Source organism: Protopterus annectens, chromosome 10.part0 (genome assembly GCF_019279795.1).
Source record: "Protopterus annectens isolate FY-2018-M chromosome 10.part0, PAN1.0, whole genome shotgun sequence".
Lineage (NCBI taxonomy): Eukaryota > Metazoa > Chordata > Ceratodontiformes > Protopteridae > Protopterus > Protopterus annectens.
In genome coordinates this window covers 414,080,085-414,099,076 of record NC_056744.1, presented here as the reverse complement: position 1 = coordinate 414,099,076, position 18,992 = coordinate 414,080,085, and the positions used below count along the sequence as shown (strand labels likewise).

The 18,992-nt window shown below is 43.9% G+C and overlaps 1 protein-coding gene across 1 annotated transcript in view; it reads right to left on the bottom strand.

Moving 5' to 3' along the window:
* PLA2G4A (phospholipase A2 group IVA) overlaps positions 1-18,992 on the bottom strand; it is a 1,409,517-nt gene that overhangs the window by 1,279,622 nt on the left and 110,903 nt on the right. The window lies entirely within an intron of this gene.

Below are 18,992 nucleotides of genomic sequence, written 5' to 3'. Positions count from 1 at the left end.
CATGCAACCAACGCCATTACATCAGTTTTTCTTCCCCCAGATGTCAGGTGCCCCCTTAATGGGAAGCAATAAAAAAAAAAAATAATATATATATATATATATATATATATATATATATATATATATATATATATATATATATATACACACACATATATACACATACACACATACATACATATATACAGGATATACCACCAAAAACGTAAATACACCAAAAAGCTTTTAAGCATAGTGAAGGAGAGTAGAGGTATAGCCCAAAAAAGGTCAAAGCTGGGGGGAGGGTAACCAGGACTACAACAGTGAATACACTCGAACATCTACATTTATGGTAAGTGTACAAAACTGTACAATGTTCGAGTGTTTCACTCTTGCAGTCATCACATTTGGGTAGATTCTCAAAGCTAAGGATGGGAGGAGGAATTTAGATAGCATTAGGACCAGTTTTAAGGCCTTGCAAGACTGCAGTGGCAAAGCCAGCTCTGAATTTAGAAAAAATTGGCAAATGGTAATGCTTGGTGAAAGTATGTACAGAACTCCAGGTAGCAGCTTCCAGGATGTCCCTGGTAGGGACACCTCTGAGAAAGGCTGTAGAGGTAGAGGCAGCCCTGGTTGAATGCGGTCTGATCCCATCTGGGATAGGTTTTCCATGGTGCTTATAGCAGAAATGAATGCAATGGCATATCCTTTTAGAAATGGAGTGCTTTGAAACAGCCTTCCCATCTGCCCCTGCAGCAAATGTCACCAGCAGTTGTTCAGATTTCCTCTGAGGTTTAGTCCTGTCCAAGTAAAATCTAAGTTGCCTGTGCACATCTAAGGAGTGCAGTATCCATTCCTGTTTGTTCTGTGGATTAGGAAAGAAGGTTGTCAAATGAATAAATGAAATAAATGATAAAATGAAATAAATGATAAAAGAAATGAATAAATGAAATGAAAAAAGTTATCTGCTTTTACTGTATTTGTGTTTCTTCCTACTTTATTTTGCTTTTGCGTCATCTTAAAAGTACTCAATTGTATTTATTACTGATTGGTGCAACTCATTCTAAGCCTTTTAGTTTAAGCACTTGGGCTTCAGACCAACTGTTTTACATTAAGAAGGTTTGTGGTCTGCACTGTAGTGGCAGAACAGGTAGCTTACATCCTTCTAAGTTAGGAACTGCTGATTGAGGGCTCAGTGTCTGTTATTCTAAAAGTGTATTAATTCTGGTTTAAGCACTTGGGCTTCAGGCCAGTTATTTTACATTAAAAGGGTTCATGGTCTGCATTCTTGTGGGAGGAGAGGCTGGACTCTGCCCTTATGAGCTGGGAATTTCTGGTTAAAGGCTTACAGTGCCTGCATATTTGAACTGCTTCTTACTGAAATTGGTACACCTTGTTTGCTGTAGCATAGACTAGATCCAGGCCTGCTGAATCTAGCTTTGTTTGTATGCTTGTTGGTTGTTTGCTTGTTATTTCCCTGAAAAGCTAACTCCACCTAAAACGCAGCTTTTCAGTGCTTCTGTGGATCCCTAGTGATATCTGCATTGCTTACTGTACTTATTTCCTTGTTTCACTTGAAAGAAAGTTACTGTTTGTCGTTTTTGCATTTAAGTTACCTGTAACACATTGCATTAAGTTACCTGGCACTTGCTCACTAAAGCAATTATATAAGTCAGCACTAAAAAATTAAAAGCACTACACCCTCACAAACTCCCCTTGGTACCTTGTTCCCCATTGGCCCTTTTTTTCAATTATAAAGGAATTCCCAATACTATTCTAGCATGTCCAAAGGTCAGTTGTCAATCTCCTCTCCAGTCCAGCTGGTGAATCTGGGAATCTTGAGGCAATGTTACAACTGCCTCATGTACACAGACAACCCTCTCCTCCTCCCAACAAATTCCAACACATGTGAGAGATGCAACCATATAGCCATACTGGAGGCTAAGCTCTCTCAACTCAGTACTGGCGAAACCAGTCAGGAGGAGAAGGAACCCACACTCACTACAATTCCAGTCTCACATAGACCTACCACGACAGCAAACCAAACACATAAACACACAAAAATATACTCGGAGGCTCTAAATAAAAATCTGCCTAAGCAGCAGAGACCTCCAAAGCAGACACCCAAGCAACCGCTGCCCCAAAACAAAACACCTGCAACACATAGCTCACAAAGCCAGTGTGCCGAACAGTCACAGCCCTTAAGGCTAAACAACACACCTGATACACTTGTAATAGGTGACTCTATCATCAGGCACACTGATGTCCCGCTCACCAGGCCGAACACCCCAAAACAAAACACCTGCAACACATAGCTCACAAAGCCAGTGTGCCGAACAGTCACAGCCCTTAAGGCTAAACAACACACCTGATACACTTGTAATAGGTGACTCTATCGTCAGGCACACTGACGTCCCGCTCACCAGGCCGAACAAGGAGAAGGTCACGGTGAGCTGCCTGTCGGGCGCTAGGATCCGCCACATAACACAAGCACTCAGGTCACTCCAAGGCAAGTACAAGTATGACTCAGTCATTGTCCATGCTGGTGTGAATGACCTGAGACGTACCTCCCTGGACTACATGAAAAGAGACATAGAGGAGCTCTCTGAGTATGTAGCCCAGGCTGGTATGACCCTGGCCTTGAGTAGCATCTTACCCTCACCAAGAATGATGCCACAATATGAAGACAAGATGATCAATTTCAACAATTGGCTTAAGTACTGGTGTCATTCAAAGGGGATCCAATGCCTGTCAGCCTGGGATGACATGCTCGACAAGCCACAATGCTTCGCTAGGGATGGCTTGCACCTGTCACCCCTGGGCTTTCGGATATTGGCAAAGGCTCTTGCTACCCCATAGTGCCTTTTTTAGGCAAGGCTCAAAAGACAAACCCACCTCCATAGGTATCACAAGCGATAAGAAACTAAGAGTAATGCTACTCAACACCAGAAGTCTAAACCTCAAGATGCATGCACTCAAAACTCTCCTTAGCATGTAGAACATCAATATCTGTGCAGTAACAGAAACCTGGTTCAAAGCTCCCAAGAGCACCCCAGCACTACCAGGTTATACCTCATACCATGCTTTTCGGCCCCAAAACTTGGACTGAACCACAAAAGGAGGGGGAGTATCAATATTCGTCAAAGATACCCACACTTCCAGGTTGGTGGCACAGCACGAAGCATCAGAGACTATCCATGTGCAACTAACAGTGGGTAAAACTGCCTTCCAGTTTATGGCCTGCTACAGACCACCCTCCCAAACCCAGGAACCCCACTCGGCCTTCCTGAGAACACTGGAAAATATGAAGGTCTCTCCAAACACCATTATATTGGGCGACTTCAACTACCCAAACATAGACTGGGAGCATTACTCTAGCGCCAACACCCTAGCCCAAAGGTTCCTAGAATTTATAAACTCAAATGCTATGGAACAACTTGTTACCACTCCCACAAGAGGGGAAAACATACTGGACCTGATCATCACCAACATGGGGACTCTATGCTCCAGACCAGAAGTGTATTCCTCACTGGTAAGATCAGACCATAAACTAATCTCACTGGATATTCACATCCCGACTCCACCCCCTGCCCTGAAAACCACAGTGAAAAACTTCTCTAAAGCAAATTTCACACTCCTCAAAACCGAGGTGGAATCATTCAAAGCCCTTGGGCCTGTGAAAAATATGGCCCAGACCACAGAATCCTTTATAAACGCATTCTATGAACACCTTCAGGAATGCATGGATCATGCAATCCCAAATAAAACCAAGACCCAATCCTCCAAAGGCAGATGTCCTGTCTGGTGGACCCCAGCCATAAACTAACTATACAATAGAAGGAGGAAGCTACTACATGATAGAACAAAATCCCTAAAAGGGAAGGCATCTCTGATCAGTATTAGCAAAAAACTATGGGCACTCATAAAATTGTCTAAGGCCAGCTTCGAGAGAAAAATTGCAAAGGACACCAAGGATAATCTCAAGGCTTTCTTTAGTTATGTTAGGAACCTGGGTGGCAATTCCCAGATATGCTCAGAATTAGTCCAAAATGACAACAAATACACCGAACCCACAGACATTGCCAACATCTTAGCTGACAGGTTCAGCGCAAACTTCTCCCCCCCCCCCCTTCCCCACCAATAGGGCAAATATCTATCCCAGCAAAGTGCTGCCCCCCTGACATCTCAGATGCTCAGGTAAGAGCTGCCCTCTCCAAAGCAAAAAACACAGCATCAATGGGACCAGACGGTGTCCCAGGCTGTGTCCTACATGAACTCCAAGAAGAGCTAAACCTAAACATAAACCTACTGTTCAATCTCAGCCTTACTAAAGGATATGTACCCGAAGAGTGGCGTACAGCAACAGTGGTCCCTCTCCACAAAGGTGGTGCCTCAACAGATCCTGGAAACTATCGCCCCATAAGCCTGACTAGCTTGGTCTGCAAAGCTATGGAAAGGATCATCATGGACCTCATAAATAAAGATATTGGGGACCTACAGACACTGGATCCTACCCAGTTTGGCTTTGTTAAGGGCAGAACCTGCCTCTTAAACCTGGTTGATTTCTTTGAAACAGTCACCAAGGCCATTGACGAGGGGAAGGTGGTCCACACAGCCTACCTGGACCTCGCAAAAGCCTTCGATACAATACCCCACTCCGGCATTATAGATAAGCTCACCAGCTTAAATATAAACCCCTATGTCACTAGATGGGTTGCAAACTGGCTCAATACAGAACCCACATGGTTAGAATTGCTGGAGCCATGTCAGACTCCAAACCAGTTACAAGTGGCGTCCCACAAGGCTCGGTCCTGGGACCTCTCTTGTTCGGTATATATTTATCAGAGGTACAGGCCAACACAGAAGGACTGTGGTGGACCAAGTTCGCAGATGACTGCAAACTGGGCGCCATAATCGACTCTCCAGCTGACACAAGCATCCTCCAAAAGGGCCTCATAGAAACAGACAACTGGTGCCAGAGCCATGGCCTCAAGCTAAACGCCAAAAAGTGTATAGTCATCCCCTTTGGCAAAAACAAAGTGCCCACAAATTACCACATAGGTGGTAATCCATTAAGTACAGAAGAAGTAATTAGGGACCTGGGGACCCAAGTTGATAGCAATCTCTCATTTGACAACCACGTGGCCAAAGTGGTTAGAAAAACATTTTATATAGCCCACCTAATCATGAAGGGATTCACATCTAAATCATGGGAGGTCATCGTGCCTCTTTACTCATCCCTCATCAGGCCCATAATTGAGTACAATGCCCCTTTTGGGATGTACCTTACCAGACACCTGCAGCAACTGGAAAGACCCCAGAAGTACCTCACCAAGAGGATCAAAGGGCTCAAACAGATGCCATATGCTGCCCGGTTAAAGAAACTCCAGCTCTACTCAGTGGCATACCGCCTGTTCAGAGGCTATCTGTGCCTGTGATCTGTGCCTGACGTATAAAGCCATGTCCAACCCGGAATTAATGGACATGCTGCACCTCAGAAAATCCAAATCCCATTGAGCTACGCACTCGAGAGACTTGAACCTCAGCACTGAAATAAATAGGACATGCTGGAGGGACAGATTCATAACCCAGAGGCTCCCTTCACTCTGGAATAAAATCCCAGTCCAAGTTAGGCAGAGTCCCTCCTTGACTCTCTTCAAGAGGAATCTTGATGAGTGGATGGTAGATTGTAGGTTTACCCCGGGTATCACTTCTGTGTCACTGTTAAACAGAGGCACAGTATACTAACCTCGAAAAAGGGCATAGCAAAATTAATTTAAAATGGGTGGTGAAAGCCAAACACACTCTGGCTAGGCTTATAAATGCCCTAGGGCAGATAGCCTCATATGAACCTATGAACCTAATAGACTGATTAAGAGCCACACTGGATACCACCTTGGGCATGAAAGAGGGATTGGTTCTGAGGGGTACCCTGTCCGCATGAAATATGATGAAAGGTTCCACTGCCAAAAGGGCCTGTAATTCAGATATCCTTCTTGCTGAAGTGATTGCTAAAAGGAAAGCTGTTTTCCTAGAAAGGAAATTTAAATCTGCATTAGCAACTGGCTTGAAAGGAGGAAGAGTGAGTTTCTCCAATACAAAGTTAAGGTCCCAGGTAGGAGTTGGGGCTCTCCTTGGTGGTCTTAAAATTTTGGCCCTTCTGAGGAACTGCTTAAGCAGTGGATGAGAGAAGAGGGGATGTTCTGTGTTATAATGAGCTGAAATGGCTGAGGCGTGAATTTTGATGGAGGAAAAAGAAAGGACCTTGTGAATCATCTCAGTTAAGTATTGTAGAATCTGAGGTAAGTTGGGCGCTGCTGTGCTCATCCCTTGAGATTGGCTCCAAGCACAGAATTTTTTTTCCATTTTTCAGCATCCTTGCCTCTAAAATGATATCCATCACTAGTTTACTGAGGGATGGCAAAGGAGAGGTTAGATTATTAGTCAGGCTGATAGGTTCAGGGTTTGAAATGGAGGATGCAGAATCTGGTTCTCCTGCTGAGACAACAGGGTAGGGGTCTGAGGCAGGTGCCATGGGGCCAACAGTGGCACACTGCACAAGAGGGGGTACCAGTGTTGGCGTGTCCAGTCTGGTGCAATCAATATTGTCCTTGGTTTGCCCTGTTTGATCTTTAGTAGTACATTGGAGAGGAGAGGCAGAGGAGGAAAGGCATAAACTGATAGGTTTTTCCAGCAGAAAGACAGAGCATCCACTTTCCAAGCTTGTTTGTGGGGAGTCCTTGTGCAAAATTTGTCTAATTGGTAGTGTTGGGGGGAGGCAAACAGGTCTATATCTGGGCAACCCCATTTGTTTGTCAACATGTTGAAAGTCTTTGGTTGCAGTTTCCACTTGTGTGGGTCCATGAGGTTTCTGCTTAGTCAGTCTGCCAGTGTATTTAGTTTTCCTGGCAGGAATTGAGCTTGTAGATGCACTTGGTAGCTCAAGGCTGTGTTCCACAGTGCCATGGCTAGTCTGCAGAGAGGGTAAGAATGGGTACCCCCCCCTGCTTGTTTATGTATCACATAACAGTGGTGTTGTCCATCTTTACCATTAATTGCCCTGGAAGAATGTGGCCCTTGAAGGCTGTCAGAGCATTCTGTACAGCTAACATTTCTTTCTGATTGATATGCAGGTGCATTTCACTTGGCTCCATTTGCCCTGAATGCACTTCCCTGCCAGGTGAGCCCCCCATGCATAGTCTGATGTGTCTGTTGTAAGGGTTTGGGCAGCAGGGGGTAGAGAGAATGGCAGTCCCTTGTTTTGGTGGCAGGCCTCTGTCCACCAAAGGAACTCTAACCGTAGGCAAGGTATGATAGGAATCATTGCTTCTAGATCCTGAGAACATTGACACCATAGGCTTTTCAGATACCTTTGTAGTTTCCCCATATGCAGTCTTACATATGGAATTAGAAGAATGCAGGAGGCCATAAACCCCAAGGCTTGCAGAATTTGCCTTGCAGATAGCAGAGTTTTTGTGGCCACTAGTTTGAAGTAGGTTGTTAAATGAATTTGTTTCTCTGGCGTGAGGAAAGCCATCTGGGAAGTTGTATTCAAGCTTGCTCTCAGGAATATAATTTGTTGACAGGGTACCAGGTGTGACTTCTTTTCATTTATGGTGTATCCCAGGCAAGTTAACACCCTTTGTACAAAAGCCAGATGATTCAAACGTATGTCCTGACTTTCTGCCTGAATTAGACAATCGTCCAGGTATGGGTATATCTGAATATTTCTTTGCCTGCAAAATGCAAAGACTGGAGCTAGGCACTTTGTGAATACCCTGGGCACAGTAGATAAGCCAAAGGGCAGTGCAGAGAACTGATAGTACATGTAGCCTGCTTTGAAGCATAGGTATCTTCTGCAAGATTCCCTGATTGGGATGTGCAGGTATGCTTCCTTTAAATTGAGTGTTGCCAACCAGACATATTTGCCTAGCATAGGAATCAACAGATGAAGAGTTAACATCTTCAATTTTGGAATCACCAAAGAGGTGTTTAAAGTAGATAGGTCCAGGATAGGACGCCATGAATCATCTTTTCTGGATACCAGGAAAAGTCTTGAGTAGAAACCTTGTTCCGTTTCCTCTTCTGGTACAGTTTGAATAGCCTTTATGCTTAAGAGAGAGAGTACTTGCTTTATTTAGAGCCTTTGCCCACTGATTTGGGGGTAGATCTGGCCAACCGTTTGGGGTTGGTAATGTGTGGAAGTGAAATCTGTATCCTTGGGAAACTATATTTAAAACACACTTGTCCTGGGCAATAAGTTCCCAGTTTCTTTGCCTGTAGAGCAATCTTTCCCCCAAAGGGGCAGTCATAGGTTCATAGGTTCATAGGTTCATACTAGGCTAACTGCCCTTGCAAGCCATTGTAAGCCTAGCCAATTATCCCTTGTGAGACTCAAACCCTGCACCTTGTGTTTGTAAGGCAAACACCTTAACCATTAGGCCACCCTCCCAACCCTGTCAGTTGAGAAGTGCTTGGAAGTTTTAATGTTAAGTCATTGAGACAGTTTACCATAGGGGGGAGTTTTACTACTCCCAGATTTGGAATTGGGGGCCACCCCACTGCTTATCCCTGTGCTTATTCTAGGACTGAAGCCTGGGTGTTCTGCTGGATCTGGGTTTGGACTGAGAAGGCCTGGAAGAGGCAGGAAAGGATCAATTCTTAGAGGGCCAATGCCTACTAAAACTTGGAGGTTGTACTTGTAAGAAATCTTTAACAGTTTACATAGATTTAGCTTTTTCCTCCATCTTTTTAAGAACTTCTTCTGCCTTGTTGCCAAAAAGGCAGTCCTGATTTAAGGGAGCATCCAGTAATTTAGCTTTAACATGATCTGGCAAGGATTGCTCCTTAAACCAAGCATGCCTTCTAAGTACAGACCCAGTGACAACAGCTCTGCAAGATACCTCTAGGGAATCAAAACCACATTGCAAAGTATGTTTTCCAACCTTTTCAGCAGAATGCATTAAATCCTATAGGTCCTTATTTTCAGCACAATCAGGAATCAACATCACTTTCCATTTAAGCAATCCAATAACACATTGCTGATACTTTAACATATGAAACTGGCATTTTAAGGCCCTAATGGCCAAGGTTGCAGAAGTGTATACCTTCTTACCCCATCTATCCAGTGCCCTGGAGTCTCTATCAGAAGGGTAAGGATTTTTGGCAGTAGTAGCTTTAATGCCCTTGGGTCCCTGTGAAATGGTCTCAGGATCCGTAGTAGGATTTTTAAAAAAGAACTTGTGAGAGTCAGGAACCCTGTAATATCTATCAGGTTTTCTGGGAGCAGGAGGTAAAGAGTCAGGGGTCAAGCTAGATTCCGAAAAGGCATCATCAACAATGTCTAGTACAGGAGGGATAGCTAAAGGCCTGTGCTGGAGCAGGAATAAGAAATCCCTAAGCCTCTTTTTAGAATCAGAGAAATCCTGACTTTCCCAGTGAAAATGCTCCCTAAGAGTATGCAGGGTTTCACCAAATGAGAAATCCTCTGGGGGGGAAGCAGAGGGAATCTAGAGTCCTCTGCATCAGAATCCTCATAGGCAGATAAGGGTAAATCCTGGTCCTCAGAGGAAACAGAAATTTCAGACTCCTGGTCAGAAGTATCATAAGCAAACTCAGTCCTAGGTCTCTTAGATGGGGAAGGTTGGCTTCCCCTGACTAAAGTAATAAGGCCTTCAGCCATTCTTATCATTTGTTTTTTAGGCATAAAGGCCTGACCATGCAGTCTGGGCATCGGTTTTCTAGGCATGGTTCGAGTTTTAGGCCTTGAAGAAGAAGATGGCGTCGGTTTAATATGCAAATCAATAGGCCTGAATATACCTTCAGAAGCCGGTGCCTGCACAGCGGCTCCAGACCCATCCAGGTAGAGACAGCCACAGGTTCCACAATTGAAGCACCTCGTGGTATTCCAGACTCTGAATGGGTCTCAGTAAGGCCTGCAAATCTGAAGTAGCGGGTATCAGGCACTGCAAAAGCGCCTCATTGAGTAACGGTGAACTGGTGACTGGCTTAGGAGAAGCGTAATCAGCAGCTTTGGACCTAGGTGGCCTGTGTCTCTGTCTTTATCTTTGTTTTTTTTTTCTGAATGTTGGTAGTTGGATGGTTTACCGAAGACGTATCTGGATAACTGAACTGAGCACCAAAATATTTAGAAGTGAAAATATACCGACGATGGATAGTTCATTGTTTAAATAAGGCACAAAACCAATAGCGAGGTACATCGTGGTCAGAGCCTAGGCAAGGAGTACAGTACGAATGAAAATCCTTATGAGGTATTTGCTTTCCACAAGAAATGCAATTATTTACTTTTACTGACATTGGTTTAGAGCAAGAAAAAGTTTCCCCAATTGGGTACTTAGCTTTTAGTTGAAGACTTTGGTTCTGAAACTCGAAAACAAAAATTTCAGGAGTCGGCCGACTGGCACTTGCGAACTGCTTCTGCTTTGGGCACCGCACAGCAAGAAAGACTGATGCAATGGCTTAGGCTGCATGTTTTATACCCCTGACTACCTGATGTCACTGAAGGAGAGACAGCAGTCGACGCAGGACCCAAGACTTTGTTAATCAGGCCGACTGAGGGCTACTGCAAGCAGATAACCCAAATGTGATGACTGCAACAGTGAAACACGAAGAACATCTGCAGGGCAATAAGCAACAAATAGTATAACCCAACAGCTCCATGGCAAATACTTAGCTAATATAACATTAAATGAATGGGAATGGGAATTTATGGATGGCAGCATGAACCAATACAGAGATAAAGTGTTATTCTATCAACGCTTTGTAAAGGATTGTTTCTTGATTTGGAGAGGAAATGGGGAACTTTTGGAAAGGTTTGTTGATTATTTAAATAATACCACTTCTTTCTTAAAATTTACTATGCATTATTCTAAGAATATAACATCATTTGTGGATGTACAGCTTACTAATGTATTTGGTATGATTAGTACACCTGTGTCTATAATAAGGATGTTCAGGTAAATAGATATACACATATAGACAGTATGCATGCTAAACCAGTATTTCATGGCATAGTGAAAGCACAATTTATGCAGATAAGTAGATTAAATACAGAAAATGTGAAATGTAAATAGCAAATGGAAAACTTAATGCAAGATTTCATTAATAGAGAATATAATAAGAACTTTGTCCCTGAAACAATGAAAGGAATATTTGTGGATAGGATAACAGTTGCCCCTCCCTTTGTTTAGTGATAAAGGGATAGACAACTTATGTAAGGTAAAAGAGAAGGGTACAATAGCTAACGTGAGATATATAACTACATATAATAGAATGACTACAAATATGGAAACTATTATTAAAAGGAACCGGCGAATATTAACTTCAATGCCAGAACTTGAAAATCTACTGGGGAAAAGGCCCTACTTTACATATAGGAATAGCATACATTTGAGGAGACAGCTTTGTTATAAATTTTAAGATTGATACAAGGACATATTACACTGTAAAGAAAAGGACACTTCCCTGTTATAATTGTAGTTCTAGTAACATTTGTCTTTAATCTGACTTTGAGCACCCAATAACTAGAAATAGATTTAATATAAAATGTCAGGCAACCTGTAATACAACATTTGTTGTTTATTTAGGTACATGCACAAGATGTACATGTTTCTATGTAGATAAATGCTCTAGGCCATTAAAACACCGAATTATAGAATGCAAGTCAAATATAAGTAGAAATGTGATGACAAATGCTTTAGCTAAGCATGTTACTGAATATGGTACTGCGTCATACCTTTAAATTTAAAGTACTGGAAGTTGTTTATAAAAATATAAGAGGGGGTGATATGAATAATAGATTAGATATAGCTGAATATGGGTGGATAACAAGATTAGAAGCTGATAAGTTTCCTGGATTAAACAATGTGGTTACTATAAAGCCTTACTTGGTTGAAAAGCAAATGAAGCACAAATAATATGAAAATTTACAAATATTTGTTTCAAAATGCGCGTTAATATGTTTTGTAAGCATATATAGTCATTTTTTGTATTTTATCTTTCGTTAATACTTGTTTTTAGATTATTTGGTAATATGAAATGTTTTCTTATTGGTTGGCTGCATCATGTGCTACTATGCTCTTGAGAATATAAAATGAGATGACTTCATGTGAAATATATTTCTTGATAACTGAAAAAGAGTACATCCCGAAAGTTTTTATCTTGTTTAAATAAATTAAACGTTTCTACTTCTGTGAGCCTTTTTTCTACTGGATGATAGTTTATGGGCACATACTTCAAGACATTCAAAGAGACTCCTGGCCAACAAGCAGTGGTGTGGGGGTTGGATATGTGTACAAACAATGTTTTTAAGGTCATGTGAAAAAGTCACATGATCATAGGAGGCAAACGTGAAGGGCCATTAAACAGAAGGGCAAGACAAGTGCATGTACTGATAGCAAACTACACGGACCAACTCCTCCCCAGATGTGAAAAAAATATTTCTCACAGACAGGTATGTGGACCCACAGACCTGATTAATGCAATAGGTGATGGTAGCAAATGAATCCAAGAGGACACGGGACAAGTAAAGAACGTAAGAAGAGGGAGGAGGAGTAAAGGAAGGGTAATAAATGCACTAAAAGAGCAGGTTAAGTAGAGCAACGTCTGCCATCAAACACATACAAAGAATTTCCCAGTTGTAGGGTTACAAGAAAAGTAGGGCCATTATTAAGTGAATAGAAAAAAGAAGGGGGTGCAGAACCACCAGGACAAATTTACATTAGTGGGATAATGAGACCAAGTAAGATAAAAAAATCAGCATTGTGCATTCAGTACCCCAGAATAACTTAATTGCAACATTTAAAGTTACTTAACAGGACTGGCTGGCTTGATGGCAGAACAGGACAAAGCCTAACTGTGACTCAGTCAGCCTGGGTTTGTTTAGCAGTAGCTGACTAGCTTGGTCAACAGAGCATGAGACTCAGTCACAGGGTTGTGGGTTTGAGCCTCATGTTGGGCGAGTCACATTTGGGGCTAGGGGTTGGCATACTAGTTAAGTGGGTTATCTTATAGACACAAGGCTCATGGTTTGATACTCAAATGGGATAAAGTACAGTTTTGTACCTACCATAAATGTAGATGTCCGATAGGTATGCATCTGCAGTCATAACATATGGGTTGTCCTGCCTCAGGCAGCCCTTCGGTCGGCCGGATTCCAAAGTCTGGGTCTGGCCTTGGCTGATGTCGCACTTTCCCCAACGTCAGAGCGTCTGGGGTATAAAAGCATCAGCCAACGCCATTTTCCTCAGTTTTACTTGCCCCAGATGCCAGGTGCCCTCTAGGAAGGCTAAATTTGGATAAATGCTGAAAAGTTCCAAACATTTGCAAATTATATACATGCATAAACAAACAAATACACCATAATAGATTCCCCCAGCTAGCGAAAAGAGGGGTAAGCACCCTAGGAATACCACAGAGGGGAAGGAGGGAGGGTAATCCTGACTGCAGATGCATACCTATCGGACATCTACATTTATGGTAGGTACAAAACTGTACTATGTCCTTCAAGGATGCATCTGCAGTCATAACATATGGGTAGAATACCATAGCCAATCTGGGGGAGGAGGTACTAAGAAAAGGATGGTGTAGTTAAGATCCCCTGCAGGACTGCAGTTGCAAACTCTGCTCTGGATCTAGAGAATAAAGGTAGATTGTAATGCTTGGCAAATGTATGCACGGAGCTCCAAGTAGCAGCTTCTAAAATGTCCTTGGTAGCCACCCCCCGTAGGAAAGCTGTAGTGGTGGCCGTGGCCCTTGTGGAGTGAGGCCTGATGTTTTCAGGAACTGTCTTTCCATGAAAGGAGTAGCAAAATCGAATGCAATTTCCTATCCATTTTGAAATTGTCTGTTTGGAAATTGCTCTTCCTTGCACCCCAGTTGCATATGCTGCAAAAAGTTGGTCAGTTTTTTCTGCTAGTTTTTGTTCTGTCCAAGTAGTAGCATAGTTGTCTGTGTATACCCAGGGTGTGCAAAAGTTTTTCCCCTCTATTCTGTGGATTAGGGAAGAATGTAGGCAGGTGAATAGCTTGGTTCAAGGATACCCTAGATACCACCTTTGGCATAAAAGTAGGATTGGTTCTTAGTGACACCCTGTCCTGGTGGAAAATAAGAAAAGGCTGCACTGCCATTAATGCTTGTAACTCAGATACTCTTCTTGCTGAAGTGATTGCCAGAAGGAATGCAGTTTTCCAAGATAGAAACTGTAGATCCGCCGATGCTGCTGGTTCAAAAGGAGGTAGTGTCAGTTTCTCCAGCACAAAGTTGAGATCCCAGGCAGGTAGAGGGGGTCTTCTTGGAGGTTTAATATTTTTGATCCCTCTCAGAAATTGTCTGAGGAGAGGGTGTGAGAAGATAGGTGGATCCACATTGTATTCTGCTGAAATTGCTGAAGCATGAATCTTAATGGAAGAATAGGACAGGCCATTGTGGAACAATTCTGCTAAGTATTCTAGGATATGTGTTAGGTTTGCCGCTGTGACATCTGTGCCCTTTGATGTGATCCAAATGAGAAATCTCTTCCATTTAGCTGAGTATGTCTTCCTTGTGGAAGGCCTGCGAGCCTACAGGATAATGTCCTTCACCCTCTGAGATAAAACAGTTTGATTGGGATTTAAGGAATTTTCCAGGCAGTTAGCTGCAATGTTTTCAAGTTGGGATGCAGGGTCTTGAAATTGTTCTGCGTCAGAAGAAGAGGCCATAGGGGGAGAGGCCATGATTTTGCCTGAGACATGCTTCTCAATAATGGATACCAGTGTTGTCTTGGCCAGTCCGGAGCTATTAGTATCAATTTTGGCTGTTCCTCCCTGATCTTCAGTAGAACCTTGTACATCAATGGGAGAGGTGGGAAGGCATATACTGTTAGGGCTTTCCAGCTGAAAGAGAGAGAGTCCACCCTCCAAGCTTGTGGGTGGTATGTCCTTGAGCAGAATGTCTTCAGTTGATTGTTGAGTGGGGAGGCGAACAAATCTATCTCCGGCATTCCCCATGTATTTGCTATGAGCTGGAAGATGTCTGGGTGCAGCATCCATTCGTGTGCATCCATGGTAGTTCTGCTTAAGCTGTCCGCCAGTGCATTTTCTTTCCCTGGCCTGTAGTTGGATATTGAGATTCAGGCATAGTTCCCACAGATTCATAGCCATCCGGCATAGAGGGTAAGAATGTGTGCCTCCCTGCTTGTTTATGTACCACATGACCGTGGTGTTGTCTGTCTTTATTAGCAGGTGCCCTTGTTGGAGGAAGGGTTTGAATGCCTCGATTGCATGCCTCACTGCCAGCATTTCCTTTTGGTTTATGTGCATGCTTAGCTGTCCTTGAGGCCATAGGCCTTGGATACATTTGTCCTCCATGTGTGCTCCCCATCCTCGGTCTGAGGCGTCTGTGGTGATGGTCTGCCTTGGTTTTGGTTTGTTGAAAGGCAACCCTCTGTTGGACTGGCAGGCCTGAGCCCACCACAGGAATTCCTTTTGAAGGCATGGAATGATTGGTATCATGGTTTCTAAACTGTGACTGTGCTGAGACCATACACTCCGGAGGTACCATTGTAATTTCCTCATATGCAGCCTGGCATGCGGTATTAGAATTATGCAGGATGCCATGTAACCCAGGGCCTGCAGGATTTTCCTTGCAGTAAGCTGAGTTTGTGTTGTCAGAATCATGAAGTAATCTGGAAGTTGTTTTTGTTTTTCTTCTGTGAGAAAGGCCATTTGGGTGGTTGTGTCCAGATCTGCACCCAAAAGGTTATCCTTTGGGATGGTACTAGTCTTGACTTTTGGATGTTGACTGTGTATCCCAAGGTCTGTAGCAGGTGTATGGCATAGGCCAAGTCCTTTATCAAATTTTCCTTGTTGTCCGCTTGTATTAGGCAGTCGTCCAGGTATGGGTAAATTTGAATTCCCTGTAGTCTGCAATGCGCAATTACTGATGCCAGGCATTTCGTGAATACTCTGGGCGCAGTAGATAAGCCAAAGGGCAATGCTGAGAATTGATAATGCTCTGATCCTGCAAGAAATCTGAGGTGTCTTCTGCAGTTTGGTTGAATAGGGATGTGCAGCTATGCCTCCTTGAGATCTAGAGTCACCAGCCAAGACTCCTTGCCCAACATGGGAAGAAGCTGCTGTAGGGTCAGCATTTTGAATTTTGGCACAGTGAGATAAGAGTTCAGTGCGGACAGGTCGAGAATAGGCCTCCATTGATTTTCCTTTCTTGGTACAAGGAATAGTCTGGAGTAAAATCCTTGGCCTTGTTCTGAACATGGTACCTTTTCTATAGCTTTCATCTGAAGTAAATTGCTGATTTGTTTTAAAGCCTCTGCCCTCTGATTTGGTGGAAGGTTTGGCATTCCGCCTCCTTTTGGCAAAGTGTGGAAGTGGAACCTGTATCCTTTGTCTATTATTTGCAGTGTCCATGTATCCTTTGTGATATAATGCCAGTTTTTTGAGAATAAAGCCAGCTTTCCAGGGTGCTTCCAGTTGATCCCTGGTAGGCGGAATCAGAGTTAAGTCATTGACCCTGTCCTGGTGTAGTAGTTGTTGTTGTTGCTGTTGCACTACTCCTCTGGTTGGCAGGCTGCCACTGACGGCCTCTGTAGGAGCCCTTCGATTGACCTTTGCCTCTAGGGCGCCGGTTCCTGCCTCTCTGGGCTCTGTCCGAGTCTGGAAAGGACCAATTCTTAGTAGGCCAGTTTCTGCTGAATCTCGGTGGTTGAACTTGCAGGAAATCTTTAACTGTTTGCACAGATTTTGCCTTTTCTTCAACCTTTTTTAAGATCTCCTGAGCAGAGGAGCCAAATAAATTTTGTTTCTCCATTGGAGCATCCAGGAGTTTAGCTTTGACATGGTCTGGCAAAGATTGCTCCTTCAGCCAGGCATGCCTACGAATAACCGCCCCAGTCATAGCTGATCTAAATAAAGCCTCCAGTGCATCATAGCCACATTTTAAGAAATGATTACTAACCTGTTGTGAGTTGTGTACCAAATCCTGAAGGGATTTACGGTCTAGGGGTTCAGGAGAAGAAAGTTTCTTATTCAATTCATTTAACAAATACTCCTGGTACTGTATCATATGAAACTGACAGTTTAATGCCCTGACAGAAGGAGTTGCAGAAGTATACACCTTCTTTCCCCATCTCTCTAAAGCTCTAGACTCTCTGTCAGAGGGTAGAGGATTTTTGGCAGTAGCGGCCGCAACCCCTTTAGGGCCCTGAGAAATAGTTTCTGGATCTGCAGAATGGGCTTTATACAAATGGAAATGAGAATCCGGGACCCTGTAGTATCTGTCAGGTTTGGCAGGGGCCGGAGGGAGAGTATCAGGGGCTGTACTGACATCATTGTACACATCATCAATTACATTCAGAACAGGAGGTATAGCTAAGGGCCTATGCTGAGGCAAATGCAAAAAGGTCCTTAATCTTTTTCTAGAATCAGAGAAATCCTGACCTTGCCATTGAAAATGCTCTCTCATGGAGTGCAGAGTCTCACCAAAGGAAAACTCTTCAGGAGGGGAGGCCGAAGGGATAGATTCCTCTGCATCTGAATCCTCATAAGGCGAATAAGCCCCTTCCTGGTGGTCTGACAACTCAGATCCATCCGTGGAATCATCTGAGGAGTGAGGATCAGCGGGGTCAGTCCTGGGCCTTTTGTCTGGAGGAGGTTGAGAGGCCCTGTCTGGGTGAGTTTGTGAACCCCTAATTAAGGAAATAAGGTCCTCAGCAAGGCTGAGGATCTGTGAACTAGAGGAAGGCCTCTGGGAGGTAGATTTGGCAGGCAAAGCTTTTGAAAGTTTGGCAGCTTTAGCCCTTGAAAAGGCCTTAATGGACATGGAAGCAGGGGGCCTAGCTGCCCCACGTGCAGGGGTAGAAATGTCCAAAGGTATGGTGTCGGACAATTCCTGAACATTAGCTTCAGTAGGTAGTTCTGAAGCCGACTCAGCCGGGGCCTCTCGGGCCTCGGTGGTCGGAAGTATGGTTTCGGAAGAAGGAATCGCTGAGGACTCTGTTTCGGCCGAAACCGAGACACTCGTGGTAGGCCTAGCCGTGGTTTCAGCCGAACCCGCGGGCCGTGAGTGTCAGTCCTTTTCCTTGCGTTTTTTGACCATATGCGAAGTTGGAGTCTCCAACGGCATTTTATAAGCAAAAGCGGCTCCAAAAATTTCCTCTGCAAACTCCGACCGACGTCTAAGAGTTCGTCGGTTGAAGGAGGCACAGACTAAACAGGCCGATACATCGTGGTCTGGGCCTAAGCAAGGAAGGCAGTAAGAATGGAAATCCTTATGAGGTATTTGTTTCCCACAAGTTAAACAATTATTTACTTTGTCTGACATCGGCTGAGGCAAGAAAGAGTCCCCAATGGGGTACTTAGCTTTTTTCGAAGTCTTCGGTAGCTGAAATCACTGGATCTGACCGACCAGCACTTGCGAACAGCTTCTGCTTTGGGCACCGCGCGGCAAGAAAGACTGAGGAAAATGGTGTCAGCTGATGCTTTTATACCCCAGATGCTCTGACGTCGGGGAAAGTGCGACATCAGCCGAGGCCAGACCCAGACTTTGGAATCCGGCCGACCAAAGGGCTGCCTGAGGCAGGACAACCCATATGTTATGACTGCAGATGCATCCTTGAAGGACATCTGGCTATTCTTAAAATGGTCCACAAGAGCAGCTAGCCTAGTACAAACTTGGACAAGCAAGTAAAGAGGGTAGGACTGAGTGGCAGATGACTGCTCACCCATCCTGGGGAAGAGGGATGCTAGCCTACTCTGTAGTGCCCAGACAACAAACATAGGCCTAAAATCTAAGGGAAGCTTGGGGACCATAACATACATACTGCCAAGCAGCTGAGTGACGAGCTATAAGAGCACATGGCTGCATGCAGAAGTGTACATAATCATGTGTAATTAATATTAAGGAAAGATATGTTAAGTCACTGTTTGGAAATTTCATAGGCAGGGGGAAAAAGCATCCAGTCCCCATCTACCTGGATTATGGCTCCAAGCCTCTCCTTC